This window comes from Bactrocera oleae, unplaced genomic scaffold, assembly GCF_042242935.1.
Source record: "Bactrocera oleae isolate idBacOlea1 unplaced genomic scaffold, idBacOlea1 ctg00000025.1, whole genome shotgun sequence".
Lineage (NCBI taxonomy): Eukaryota > Metazoa > Arthropoda > Insecta > Diptera > Tephritidae > Bactrocera > Bactrocera oleae.
This window is the reverse complement of record NW_027212766.1, coordinates 22,501-35,000: the sequence shown is the minus strand read 5'-3', so window position 1 is coordinate 35,000 and position 12,500 is coordinate 22,501. Positions and strand designations below refer to the sequence as shown.

The 12,500-nt window shown below is 24.0% G+C and overlaps 3 non-coding genes across 3 annotated transcripts in view; all 3 read right to left on the bottom strand.

Moving 5' to 3' along the window:
• Positions 1–1,755, bottom strand: part of LOC138858830 (large subunit ribosomal RNA) — a 3,977-nt gene extending 2,222 nt beyond the window's left edge. The window contains exon 1 of the ribosomal RNA XR_011397856.1: positions 1–1,755. This exon is cut by the window's left edge and continues 2,222 nt beyond it. This is a non-coding gene — a ribosomal RNA (large subunit ribosomal RNA).
• Positions 1,756–2,257: 502 nt separating this feature from the next.
• On the bottom strand, positions 2,258–2,436 carry LOC138858832 (5.8S ribosomal RNA). The gene has a single exon (XR_011397858.1). It is a non-coding gene; the product is annotated as a 5.8S ribosomal RNA (ribosomal RNA).
• A 626-nt stretch (positions 2,437–3,062) lies between these two features.
• On the bottom strand, positions 3,063–5,052 carry LOC138858834 (small subunit ribosomal RNA). Its single transcript, XR_011397860.1, has one exon. It is a non-coding gene; the product is annotated as a small subunit ribosomal RNA (ribosomal RNA).
• Between the last annotated feature and the right edge of the window lie 7,448 nt (positions 5,053–12,500).

Below are 12,500 nucleotides of genomic sequence, written 5' to 3'. Positions count from 1 at the left end.
ACCCTTCTCCACTTCAGTCCTCCAAGGTCTCATTCGATTATTTGCTACTACCACCAAGATCTGTACCAATAGCGGCTCCATGCAGGCTTACGCCAAACACTTCTAAGCACACCATTGTACCCTCCTACTCACTAAAGTTTCAAAATTTATAATCCAACCGAAATTGTATTATAAATCATGTACTTTAGCGGTAATGTATAGGTATACAACTTAAGCGCCATCCATTTTAAGGGCTAGTTGCTTCGGCAGGTGAGTTGTTACACACTCCTTAGCGGATTACGACTTCCATGTCCACCGTCCTGCTGTTTTAAGCAACCAACGCCTTTCATGGTATCTGCATGAGTTGTTAATTTAGGCACCGTAACATTACGTTTGGTTCATCCCACAGCGCCAGTTCTGCTTACCAAAAGTGGCCCACTGGGCACATTATATCATAACCTCAACCTTCATATCAAGAAAGGTGAGGTTCTTACCCATTTAAAGTTTGAGAATAGGTTAAGGTCGTTTCGACCCTAAGGCCTCTAATCATTCGCTTTACCAGATAAGATTATTTTACATAATTTTTAAATGCACCAGCTATCCTGAGGGAAACTTCGGAGGGAACCAGCTACTAGATGGTTCGATTGGTCTTTCGCCCCTATACTCAATTCTGACAATCGATTTGCACGTCAGAACTGTTTCGGTCTTCCATCAGGGTTTCCCCTGACTTCAACCTGATCAAGTATAGTTCACCATCTTTCGGGTCACAGCATATATGCTCAAGGTACGCTCCAGTTAGAGGTATAAATAATAATAAATTATCATTATACATAACTATATGGAACGCCCCGGGATTGAATTAATAATGTAATACATTAAAAATTAATCCCATTATTAATACAGTTAAGTTAATTTCGCCATTAGGTTTAATATAACCCAATGACTTGCACATATGTTAGACTCCTTGGTCCGTGTTTCAAGACGGGTCCCGAAGGTATCCTGAATCTTTCGCATTGTTAATCATATAAATGCATACAATTAATATTAAAATCAATGATAATAATATTATTGTAAAATTCAAAAGAATTTTAGCATTATATATAATAAAATCTATCAACACTTTATCAAATCATCAGTAATTATTCTATGTTAATAAGCTAAAAGCAAATTAATTTGAATAAACTTAAAAACCAATGATCTTTTGATAAATATTTTATTATGTTAATAGATTACAATGTCCTTATATGAAAAAAATGCACACTATTACTATAATATTTAAAATTAAATACTACAGTTATAATGATGAATTTTTCATAATGGATATTCAGGTTCATCGGGCTTAACCTCTAAGCAGTTTCACGTACTATTTAACTCTCTATTCAGAGTTCTTTTCAACTTTCCCTCACGGTACTTGTTTACTATCGGTCTCATGGTTATATTTAGTTTTAGATGGAGTTTACCACCCACTTAGTGCTGCACTATCAAGCAACACGACTCTTTGGAAATATCTTTCTAGTAATCATTAACGTTATACGGGCCTGGCACCCTCTATGGGTAAATGGCCTCATTTAAGAAGGACTTAAATCGTTAATTTCTCATACTAGATATTAAGATATTCCATACACTGCATCTCACATTTGCCATATAGACAAAGTGACTTAGTGCTGAACTATTTTCTTTTCGCTCGCCGCTACTAAGAAAATCCTTGTTAGTTTCTTTTCCTCCCCTCATTAATATGCTTAAATTCAGGGGGTAGTCCCATATGAGTTGAGGTTGTATAAAATATATTTTAGATTGATTTGTTTATTTTTATTTAATTTTTTTGCTATTTGCTATTTTAAAGAAATATATTTTTATATCTTGATTACTCAATATTATTCAATCTTTTCATCCCTTTTTAAAATTCATAATATAATAATTAATAAAATTAACAACATTATTCCTCCACATATCATATATTTTTTTTTATTATAAATTTTTCTCAATACAATAGAGTGAATTAATTCTAGAATAAAAATTTATTTTATGCTAGACATTCCTCTTATGTATTATTTAATATAATTTAAATAATGTTGAAAATTTTTTCTTTTATGGGAATACTAAGATTCTCATTTATCATAAATTTTCGTTCAAATATGAGGTATTCAAGAATATATTTTCTATATTTCTTTTTATGCTATTAATATTATGGATTGAAAAATACAATCCAATAATATGCCATATGCTTAAATTCTATTAATTGACTAAAAGAATAAGCAACTAATTTAGCATAGTCTTACAACCCTCAACCATATGTAGTCCAAGCAGCACTTTAAAATTAATTAAAGTACATAACAGCATGGACCGCAATATGCGTTCAAAATGTCGATGTTCATGTGTCCTGCAGTTCACACGATGACGCACAGTTTGCTGCGTTCTTCATCGACCCATGAGCCGAGTGATCCACCGCTTAGAGTGATAATTTTTTTGTATTTTTTTAATTCAAAGTCAAAGAATTTTAATTTATTGAAAGTATTAATAATTAATCAATAATAAATTTTTAATACATAAGTTTAAAACATCTTTCAATAAATTGTAATTTTAAACCCAAACATTTGCAGCTGCGCATGTCTTAGGTCAACAAAAACAGTAATACCTTTTATATATTATTTTCTTCTCTATTTGTGCGTTTTCTTTTTTTAAATTTTTCAACATGTTTTTAATCACAAATAGAAAATACCATAAAAAAAAGGTATTACACACGTTAATGTGAACAAGTTAACTTATCATTTATAATATTTTATATAAATATCACAATTAAATATTATTTTCTATATAAATAATAAGTACAGCTATATGTTTAAAGGTTTTTTTATTGCGTTCAAATACAATGTATGCGAAGTTCACAATATAATATATATTGTCATAATGCATTACAAGGAGTTAAAAAAAAAAAAAAAAACAGAAAAACATTCAAAACATTGTATAATTCAAAACATTTTGAATGAAAAGAACAAAAAGAAAACTTTTTTTTCTTTTTTATTCTTTTTTTTTATTTTGTTTTTATATAATTATTTTTTTTTTCTTTTCGGATAGGAACACAATAATGATCCTTCCGCAGGTTCACCTACGGAAACCTTGTTACGACTTTTACTTCCTCTAAATAATCAAGTTCGGTCAACTTTTGCGAAACAACCGTGAAACACAAGGCGTCACAGTGATCACGTCCGGAGACCTCACTAAATAATTCAATCGGTAGTAGCGACGGGCGGTGTGTACAAAGGGCAGGGACGTAATCAATGCGAGTTAATGACTCACACTTACTGGGAATTCCAAGTTCATGTGAACAGTTTCAGTTCACAATCCCAAGCATGAAAGTGGTTCAGCGGTTTACCCGGACCTCTCGGTCTAGGAAATACACGTTGATACTTTCATTGTAGCGCGCGTGCAGCCCAGGACATCTAAGGGCATCACAGACCTGTTATTGCTCAATCTCGTTACTGCTAGACGCAATTTGTCCATTTAAGAAGCTAGTGTCCTTATAATGGGACAAACCAACAGGTACGACTCCACTTATATAAACACATTCAAACACTTGTACATTCAAGATGAACGCATGAATGAAGGCTATATAAGCTTCAACACCATAATCCTGAAAGCATCTATTTAATATATTTGAGTCTCGTTCGTTATCGGAATTAACCAGACAAATCACTCCACGAACTAAGAACGGCCATGCACCACCACCCATAGATTCGAGAAAGAGCTATCAATCTGTCTTACACGCTTATGTTCGGACCTGGTAAGTTTTCCCGTGTTGAGTCAAATTAAGCCGCAGGCTCCACTCCTGGTGGTGCCCTTCCGTCAATTCCTTTAAGTTTCAGCTTTGCAACCATACTTCCCCCGGAGCCCAAAAGCTTTGGTTTCCCGGGAAGCGACTGAGAGAGCCATAGTAGTAGCTACACCCAATTGCTAGCTGGCATCGTTTATGGTTAGAACTAGGGCGGTATCTGATCGCCTTCGAACCTCTAACTTTCGTTCTTGATTAATGAAAACATCTTTGGCAAATGCTTTCGCTTAAGTTAGTCTTACGACGGTCCAAGAATTTCACCTCTCGCGTCGTAATACTAATGCCCCCAAACTGCTTCTATTAATCATTACCTCTTGATCTAAAAACCAATGAAAGTAGAACAGAGGTCTTATTTCATTATTCCATGCACAAAATATTCAGGCATTTGGAGCCTGCTTTAAGCACTCTAATTTGTTCAAAGTAATTGTACCGGCCCACAACAACACTCGATGAAGAGCACTGAAGCAGGTTTAAATAGGAGGAATATATAAAAAATACATTGTATTAATTATATATAAGAACTCCACCGGTAATACGCTTACATACATAAGGTAATGTACATACCACAATTATAGTTGTACTACCCGTATGAAGCACAAATTCAACTACGAACGTTTTAACCGCAACAACTTTAATATACGCTATTGGAGCTGGAATTACCGCGGCTGCTGGCACCAGACTTGCCCTCCAATAGGTCCTTGTTAAAGGATTTAAAGTGTACTCATTCCAATTACAGGGCCTCGGATATGAGTCCTGTATTGTTATTTTTCGTCACTACCTCCCCGAACTGGGAGTGGGTAATTTACGCGCCTGCTGCCTTCCTTAGATGTGGTAGCCGTTTCTCAGGCTCCCTCTCCGGAATCGAACCCTGATTCCCCGTTACCCGTTGCAACCATGGTAGTCCTAGATACTACCATCAAAAGTTGATAGGGCAGACATTTGAAAGATCTGTCGTCGGTACGAGACCATACGATCTGCAAGTTATCTAGAGTTCAACCAATATAACGATCGAATAATCGCTTGGTTTTAGCCTAATAAAAGCACACGTTCCAAAAGGTCCGTGTTTATTTTGCATGTATTAGCTCTAGAATTACCACAGTTATCCAAGTAACTGTTAACGATCTATGGAACCATAACTGATATAATGAGCCTTTTGCGGTTTCACTTTTAATTTGTTTGTACTTAGACATGCATGGCTTAATCTTTGAGACAAGCATATAACTACTGGCAGGATCAACCAGAATAATATATATTTCTTTTTTATATAATATTTTTTATATTATATAAAAGTTTAAAATGATATTTTCTTATTTGAAAATTATACACAAATACACAAAACATAAAAACATTTACAATATACACAACAATTTTTCTATGTTTCTTTCTTTATTATATTTTTTTTCATTATATTTCATTTCTATTGTGTGATTTTGTAATGGATTTTTTTAATTTTTGTTTTGGTATCGTGAAAAGAATTTTCGTTCTCTATACATATTATTATTTAATTATTATGTAAGAACGATATTTCTTCTTATATTGGCAAAATTTTCAAATAATATCATTCTATACATTTTACTTTATTTCAATGCATATAGTAATATATATACCTTTTTTTAAGAGTATATACATTTTTTTCTTGATTTGAAATTAATAATTTCAAATTCTATTATATTTATTTCAATAATAAATATATGATAAAAAGTATTTTCGGGTGCAACACATTAATATTTTATTTTATTTAAAAACCATCCTTTTACACATATATTTTATGAGTAAATATTAGAATAGCTCACAAATAAAACTAAAATATTGTTTAATATTTATTTCTACAATATGTTAGTATAGAATAATAGATTTTTTATGTTTTTGTATAAAACAAAATCTATTTCTATTTAAACTAACTGTAGGAAACCAGGAATAAAAAACGCTCATTATATACAATATGTTAGTACAGAATATAGAGTTTTGTATAAAACAAAATCTATTTCTATTTAAACTAACTGTATAAAAACCAGGAATAAAAAGGCACACAAAATCAACTTTCATTTTCATATTTACTTAAAAATACATATAAAGTAAAAAATATTTCCATATAAATACTAAGTAAATAAAGTCATACAAGTATGAAAATTTTCATACAAGTACTAAATACATAAATCATATAAGTATAGTAATATTCATACTTATAAGTATTTAAAAACAATTTCTTACTAATAAACTAACATAAGGAATTCAAATATATAAAAGTATAATACATTTCCTAGCAGTAAAAAATTTTCATATAAGTACTAAATGTATAAAGTCTATGAAGCAATAAATTTTCATATAAGTACTATTTCAGTATATGTCAATTTGAGCAGATTTGTGCAAATTTGTTATAAATGTTCTCTCCCATGTTGACGTTACCAACCCGAAAATATATGGAAAAATTCTTTTAACCTATTTAAAATTTAAAAACTCATATATACGTGGGTAATTTATATCATTTTCAAATATCGTCATGGTCATAATACAACTAATAACATCAAAAGTATTTTTACAATCGATTTTTTTTTTTAATTTTTAACTTGTATGACTTCATATTTAATACTTATATGAAAATTTATTACTTCATAGACTTTATACATTTAATACTTATATGAAAATTTATTACTTCATAGACTTTATACATTTAATACTTATATGAAAATTCATTACTTCATAGACTTTATATTTTTTATACTTATATAAAAATTTATTACTTCATAGACTTTATATTTTACTTCATAGACTTTATACATTTAATACTCATATGAAAATTTATTACTTCATAGACTTTATATATTTACTACTTATATGAAAATTTATTACTTCATAGACTTTATACAATTAATACTTATATGAAAATTTATTACTTCATAGACTTTATACAATTAATACTTATATGAAAATTTATTACTTCATAGACTTTATACAATTAATACTTATATGAAAATTTATTACTTCATAGACTTTATACAATTAATACTTATATGAAAATTTATTACTTCATAGACTTTATACATTTAATACTTATATGAAAATTCATTACTTCATAGACTTTATACAATTAATACTTATATGAAAATTTATTACTTCATAGACTTTATACAATTAATACTTATATGAAAATTTATTACTTCATAGACTTTATACAATTAATACTTATATGAAAATTTATTACTTCATAGACTTTATACAATTAATACTTATATGAAAATTTATTACTTCATAGACTTTATACAATTAATACTTATATGAAAATTTATTACTTCATAGACTTTATACAATTAATACTTATATGAAAATTTATTACTTCATAGACTTTATACAATTAATACTTATATGAAAATTTATTACTTCATAGACTTTATACAATTAATACTTATATGAAAATTTATTACTTCATAGACTTTATACAATTAATACTTATATGAAAATTTATTACTTCATAGACTTTATACAATTAATACTTATATGAAAATTTATTACTTCATAGACTTTATACAATTAATACTTATATGAAAATTTATTACTTCATAGACTTTATACAATTAATACTTATATGAAAATTTATTACTTCATAGACTTTATACATTTAATACTTATATGAAAATTCATTACTTCATAGACTTTATATTTTTTATACTTATATAAAAATTTATTACTTCATAGACTTTATATTTTACTTCATAGACTTTATACATTTAATACTTATATGAAAATTTATTACTTCATAGACTTTATATATTTACTACTTATATGAAAATTTATTACTTCATAGACTTTATACATTTAGTACTTATATGAAAATTTATTACTTCATAGACTTTATACAATTAATACTTATATGAAAATTTATTACTTCATAGACTTTATACAATTAATACTTATATGAAAATTTATTACTTCATAGACTTTATATATTTACTACTTATATGAAAATTTATTACTTCATAGACTTTATACATTTAGTACTTATATGAAAATTTATTACTTCATAGACTTTATACAATTAATACTTATATGAAAATTTATTACTTCATAGACTTTATACAATTAATACTTATATGAAAATTTATTACTTCATAGACTTTATACAATTAATACTTATATGAAAATTTATTACTTCATAGACTTTATACATTTAATACTTATATGAAAATTTATTACTTCATAGACTTTATATATTTACTACTTATATGAAAATTTATTACTTCATAGACTTTATACAATTAATACTTATATGAAAATTTATTACTTCATAGACTTTATACAATTAATACTTATATGAAAATTTATTACTTCATAGACTTTATACATTTAATACTTATATGAAAATTTATTACTTCATAGACTTTATACAATTAATACTTATATGAAAATTTATTACTTCATAGACTTTATACAATTAATAGTTATATGAAAATTTATTACTTCATAGACTTTATACAATTAATACTTATATGAAAATTTATTACTTCATAGACTTTATACAATTAATACTTATATGAAAATTCATTACTTCATAGACTTTATACATTTAATACTTATATGAAAATTTATTACTTCATAGACTTTATATATTTACTACTTATATGAAAATTTATTACTTCATAGACTTTATACATTTAGTACTTATATGAAAATTTATTACTTCATAGACTTTATACAATTAATACTTATATGAAAATTTATTACTTCATAGACTTTATACAATTAATACTTATATGAAAATTTATTACTTCATAGACTTTATACAATTAATACTTATATGAAAATTTATTACTTCATAGACTTTATATATTTACTACTTATATGAAAATTTATTACTTCATAGACTTTATACATTTAGTACTTATATGAAAATTTATTACTTCATAGACTTTATACAATTAATACTTATATGAAAATTTATTACTTCATAGACTTTATACAATTAATACTTATATGAAAATTTATTACTTCATAGACTTTATACAATTAATACTTATATGAAAATTTATTACTTCATAGACTTTATACATTTAGTACTTATATGAAAATTTATTACTTCATAGACTTTATACAATTAATACTTATATGAAAATTTATTACTTCATAGACTTTATACAATTAATACTTATATGAAAATTTATTACTTCATAGACTTTATACAATTAATACTTATATGAAAATTTATTACTTCATAGACTTTATACATTTAATACTTATATGAAAATTCATTACTTCATAGACTTTATACAATTAATACTTATATGAAAATTTATTACTTCATAGACTTTATACAATTAATACTTATATGAAAATTTATTACTTCATAGACTTTATACAATTAATACTTATATGAAAATTTATTACTTCATAGACTTTATACAATTAATACTTATATGAAAATTTATTACTTCATAGACTTTATACAATTAATACTTATATGAAAATTTATTACTTCATAGACTTTATACAATTAATACTTATATGAAAATTTATTACTTCATAGACTTTATACAATTAATACTTATATGAAAATTTATTACTTCATAGACTTTATACAATTAATACTTATATGAAAATTTATTACTTCATAGACTTTATACAATTAATACTTATATGAAAATTTATTACTTCATAGACTTTATACAATTAATACTTATATGAAAATTTATTACTTCATAGACTTTATACAATTAATACTTATATGAAAATTTATTACTTCATAGACTTTATACAATTAATACTTATATGAAAATTTATTACTTCATAGACTTTATACATTTAATACTTATATGAAAATTCATTACTTCATAGACTTTATATTTTTTATACTTATATAAAAATTTATTACTTCATAGACTTTATATTTTACTTCATAGACTTTATACATTTAATACTTATATGAAAATTTATTACTTCATAGACTTTATATATTTACTACTTATATGAAAATTTATTACTTCATAGACTTTATACATTTAGTACTTATATGAAAATTTATTACTTCATAGACTTTATACAATTAATACTTATATGAAAATTTATTACTTCATAGACTTTATACAATTAATACTTATATGAAAATTTATTACTTCATAGACTTTATATATTTACTACTTATATGAAAATTTATTACTTCATAGACTTTATACATTTAGTACTTATATGAAAATTTATTACTTCATAGACTTTATACAATTAATACTTATATGAAAATTTATTACTTCATAGACTTTATACAATTAATACTTATATGAAAATTTATTACTTCATAGATACTTATATGAAAATTTATTACTTCATAGACTTTATACAATTAATACTTATATGAAAATTCATTACTTCATAGACTTTATACATTTAATACTTATATGAAAATTTATTACTTCATAGACTTTATATATTTACTACTTATATGAAAATTTATTACTTCATAGACTTTATACATTTAATACTTATATGAAAATTTATTACTTCATAGACTTTATACAATTAATACTTATATGAAAATTTATTACTTCATAGACTTTATACAATTAATACTTATATGAAAATTTATTACTTCATAGACTTTATACAATTAATACTTATATGAAAATTTATTACTTCATAGACTTTATATATTTACTACTTATATGAAAATTTATTACTTCATAGACTTTATACATTTAGTACTTATATGAAAATTTATTACTTCATAGACTTTATACAATTAATACTTATATGAAAATTTATTACTTCATAGACTTTATACAATTAATACTTATATGAAAATTTATTACTTCATAGACTTTATACAATTAATACTTATATGAAAATTTATTACTTCATAGACTTTATACAATTAATACTTATATGAAAATTTATTACTTCATAGACTTTATACAATTAATACTTATATGAAAATTTATTACTTCATAGACTTTATACAATTAATACTTATATGAAAATTTATTACTTCATAGACTTTATACAATTAATACTTATATGAAAATTTATTACTTCATAGACTTTATACAATTAATACTTATATGAAAATTTATTACTTCATAGACTTTATACAATTAATACTTATATGAAAATTTATTACTTCATAGACTTTATACAATTAATACTTATATGAAAATTTATTACTTCATAGACTTTATACAATTAATACTTATATGAAAATTTATTACTTCATAGACTTTATACAATTAATACTTATATGAAAATTTATTACTTCATAGACTTTATACAATTAATACTTATATGAAAATTTATTACTTCATAGACTTTATACAATTAATACTTATATGAAAATTTATTACTTCATAGACTTTATACAATTAATACTTATATGAAAATTTATTACTTCATAGACTTTATACATTTAATACTTATATGAAAATTCATTACTTCATAGACTTTATATTTTTTATACTTATATAAAAATTTATTACTTCATAGACTTTATATTTTACTTCATAGACTTTATACATTTAATACTTATATGAAAATTTATTACTTCATAGACTTTATATATTTACTACTTATATGAAAATTTATTACTTCATAGACTTTATACATTTAGTACTTATATGAAAATTTATTACTTCATAGACTTTATACAATTAATACTTATATGAAAATTTATTACTTCATAGACTTTATACAATTAATACTTATATGAAAATTTATTACTTCATAGACTTTATATATTTACTACTTATATGAAAATTTATTACTTCATAGACTTTATACATTTAGTACTTATATGAAAATTTATTACTTCATAGACTTTATACAATTAATACTTATATGAAAATTTATTACTTCATAGACTTTATACAATTAATACTTATATGAAAATTTATTACTTCATAGACTTTATACAATTAATACTTATATGAAAATTTATTACTTCATAGACTTTATACATTTAATACTTATATGAAAATTTATTACTTCATAGACTTTATATATTTACTACTTATATGAAAATTTATTACTTCATAGACTTTATACAATTAATACTTATATGAAAATTTATTACTTCATAGACTTTATACAATTAATACTTATATGAAAATTTATTACTTCATAGACTTTATACATTTAATACTTATATGAAAATTTATTACTTCATAGACTTTATACAATTAATACTTATATGAAAATTTATTACTTCATAGACTTTATACAATTAATAGTTATATGAAAATTTATTACTTCATAGACTTTATACAATTAATACTTATATGAAAATTTATTACTTCATAGACTTTATACAATTAATACTTATATGAAAATTCATTACTTCATAGACTTTATACATTTAATACTTATATGAAAATTTATTACTTCATAGACTTTATATATTTACTACTTATATGAAAATTTATTACTTCATAGACTTTATACATTTAGTACTTATATGAAAATTTATTACTTCATAGACTTTATACAATTAATACTTATATGAAAATTTATTACTTCATAGACTTTATACAATTAATACTTATATGAAAATTTATTACTTCATAGACTTTATACAATTAATACTTATATGAAAATTTATTACTTCATAGACTTTATACAATTAATACTTATATGAAAATTTATTACTTCATAGACTTTATATATTTACTACTTATATGAAAATTTATTACTTCATAGACTTTATACATTTAGTACTTAT